Source organism: Crocuta crocuta, unplaced genomic scaffold, assembly GCF_008692635.1.
Source record: "Crocuta crocuta isolate KB4526 unplaced genomic scaffold, BGI_CrCroc_1.0 scaffold339, whole genome shotgun sequence".
Taxonomy (NCBI): domain Eukaryota; kingdom Metazoa; phylum Chordata; class Mammalia; order Carnivora; family Hyaenidae; genus Crocuta; species Crocuta crocuta.
In genome coordinates this window covers 5,599,478-5,603,008 of record NW_027530357.1, presented here as the reverse complement: position 1 = coordinate 5,603,008, position 3,531 = coordinate 5,599,478, and positions in this window count along the sequence as shown.

Below are 3,531 nucleotides of genomic sequence, written 5' to 3'. Positions count from 1 at the left end.
CCTTTTTTTCCCCCCCTTTTTTTTTTTTTTTTTTTTTTGCTTTTTACTGGATTGACCTAGTTTTATTTATTTTCTCCTTTTACTTTTTCATGGGTTGGGATTCTGGCCCAGTTATTTTAGTGTCTACACTTAAAATTTTAATTTGTCCCCTTGGCTTAGAGCTAATTGTGGACAATTGAGTTAACCAATATCTATCCCTTCCTTTCCAGCAGTACAAACACTTAGCATATTTTTTAAAGTTTATTTATTTAGAGAGAGAGAATGAAAGAATGAGTGAGCGGGAGAGGGGCAGAGTGGGAGAGAGAGAGAGAGAGGNGGACTCAGGGCTCGAATTCATGAGCCATGAGATCATGACCTGAGCCAAAATCAAGAGTTGGATGCTTTATCAGCTGGGCCTCCCAAGCACCTCTAGCATATTTTTATTTAAATTATCCAGCGATAATATTTATTTCCATGAAGTTTGATGCCCTCAAAACACACTCATTGTTGTTTTATATAATTTGTACATTTTGATTTACCCACATATTTACCAATTTCTTGTCACCACCTCTTCCCGTCCCCCACGCTTCGTCTTCCTCCTGAACTTGGTTTTCTTCTTCCTAAAGTATAGACATTAGTAGTTATTTCTGCATGTCGGCTGATGATAAAAAGCTTTCCTTTTGTTTATATGGAAATGTCGATTTCAGCCCTCTTCCTTGATGGATAGTTTCACTGGGTATAGAATTCTGGGCTGTTGGATACTGTGTTCTCAGCACTTCGAGGAAGGTTCTTAGTGCTTTTATCTTCTGTTGTTGCTCTTGAGAACTGTGATGTCCGACCTTTGTTGGCATTTCCTTCTTTTCAGTCAATGACAAGATTTTCTTCAGCTCTGGGTTCCGCAGTTGTCTTATGATATGCGGTTATTTTTATTTATCCTGCTTGGGGATAGATGTCCATCTTGAACCTGACTCATATCATTCATCAGTTATCAAAAATATACTGTTAACATCTTTTTTTAATGTTTATTTTTGAGATAGAGGAGAGACAGAACACAAGTCAGGGAGGGGCAGGAAACAGAGAATCTGACGCAGGCTCCAGGCTCTGAGCCCAGTGCGAGGCTTGAACCCACGAACCGTGAAATCATGACCTGAGCCAAAGTCGGACGCTCAATGAACTGAGCCACCCAGGCACCCCGTCTTCTGTATTTTATTTAAGGCACTTAAGACATCACTCTGAGAAGGGAACCCTAGGCTTCTGTGAAATGCCCAAAGGTCGTGGCGCAAGGAAAGCTGAGACTTTGATCAGAAAGCAGCATTTTTATTTATGATCCAAAAGTTTTAGGTATTTTGTAAGCNCCTCCCCCCCCCCAGCTGTGCCTGGTTCTGAGCCCATGAAAAGTCTGGCAGGAAGGGGACCAGAGTCAGGAAAGCCCCAGGCCTTAGCTGCCAAATGCATCTGGTCGCAGTAAGCCCACGGTGAGCAGGACATCAGGCTGGAGAAAGAATGGGCACAAATGACAACAGCACGACGTTTCCTCCGGAGGGGAGTTTTCTGTGACTGAGAGCAGAATGTACTCCTGCTACGGGCCGGGGGCTGGGTCAGGTGCTGAGAGAACAAGGCTGTATGAGGCGTGGGGCTCACCTCTGGGGTCTTCACTGTCCAGCGAGGGACAGACCCACTTCCATTTAATGGGGAAACTGAGGCTCGCACATGCCGCCTGACTCTCAGCAAAGGTAACATGCATCCGCACGGTAGGTGACAGCAAAGGCCCTCACATGCCAAACTCTTCATAGTTTACGAGTGGCTTTCATCGTCACAGGGGTCCGTGAGTCCCCCTTTTACGGATGGGGAAGTGGAGGCTCCGAGGGCAAATGATGTGACTTTTCTGTGCCTCGACGTCTTCATGTGGCCAACGGGGACAGTAACGGTGCCTACCAGCTCCGGCTGGTGTGAGAATGAGCTGAGCTGATACACGCAGAGTGTTTGCACGAGGTAAGGGAAACAGCAGGCGCGGCACAGGGTGGTGACTACTGACCTCACGGCAGATCCAACCCTCCTGCCGCCCTGGTCATGGCGCCACGTGCCCCGTTTCCTTTCCTTCCTAACACGTATCCCCGGCTGACGTCATGTAGTCATTTATCCGCATGCATGTTTGCTATGTGTCCCCACAGATCACGAGGGCAGAGGCCCCGTCTGCTTCGTTCACCGGGTGCCCTGGACATGGTGGTGCCTCATAGGTGCTTCCTGAGTCTGTGAACAACGAAGAAACCAACAGAGGCTTGATTCCAAGGAATCGCCCATTCACTTTGAGCCGCGGGCCGGCTGCTCGCCGTGAACTATAGAAAATAGTTTCAGGGGTGCAGCTGACCTCGCCACCGCCGCCCTACGGTCAACTCCACGGGCCCCGCCCTGCCTCCGCCAGCAGCTAGTCTTCATCCTCCACTGTGTTTATTTTGAGCTCCCAACACACTCTGCTCAGATCTTTGACACCCATTGGCAGTTATGGATTTCCTGGAGAGTAGGGAAGATTCTTAGAGACTGACACTAAACTCACCAATCTCCAGCAATTGCCAGTCATCTGGAAAGTGTTCGAATGAATGAATGAATGAATGAATGAATGATAGACAACACCAGGATGGGGTTACCAGATAGGTTCAATTTGAATTCCGTTAAATACTTTTTTTGGTATAAGTATGTCCCAAGTATGGCATGGGATATACTTACACTGAAAATTGGTTTTTGATGATCTGAAATTCACGTTTAACTGAACATCCTGTGTTTTTTATTTGCTAAATGTGGTGACCTGATAGCAAAGGGGCAGGTAGGGGTGACAGGGGTCAAACTTAAACGCGGGTCTGGGCTTGCCGGGGAGGTGGGCACAGCTGGCAATGCAGTGACAAGGATCGTGGAGTCTAAAGCGTGGCCTTGACCCAGAGAAGGTGGCAAGGGCCTGGGGTCACCCCTTCTGCCTCTGACCTTGTACAGCGACATCAAGGCTTAGGGAGGATGTCTGCAGGAGGGGAGGGGGAAGGTCAGATCACTCTGGCTAAGGGGGATGCTCTCATTTCATAACCCAGCCCTCTCGGGGGCCAGCATACGATAGGCCCTCCAGAAAGTTGTGTGCAGCTAACACACACAAGCACACACACAAACACACACACACACCCTGAAGCCAGTTCCAATCACTCTTCCCCAACATACACTTGAAACTTGAGAGATGAGCAGGGACACGAAATATCTTCTTGCAATCAGGAAACACCACTCTCTTCCAAAATTAAAAAAATAAAAAGCAAACAAAAGAAAAACTGCCCCACACATTTCTACAGAATTTTACAGATTTAAAAAAGGTTTTTTAAGTTTATTTATTTTGAGAGAGGCAGAGGGAGTGAGTGGGGAAGGGACAGAGAGAGAGGGAGAGAGAGAATCCCAAGCAGGCTCCACACTGTTAGGACGGGGCCCGACGCGGGGCTCAAAGCCACAAACTGTGAGATCATGACCTGAGCCAAAATCAAGAGTCAGACATTTAACCGACTGAGCCACCCGGGTGCCCCG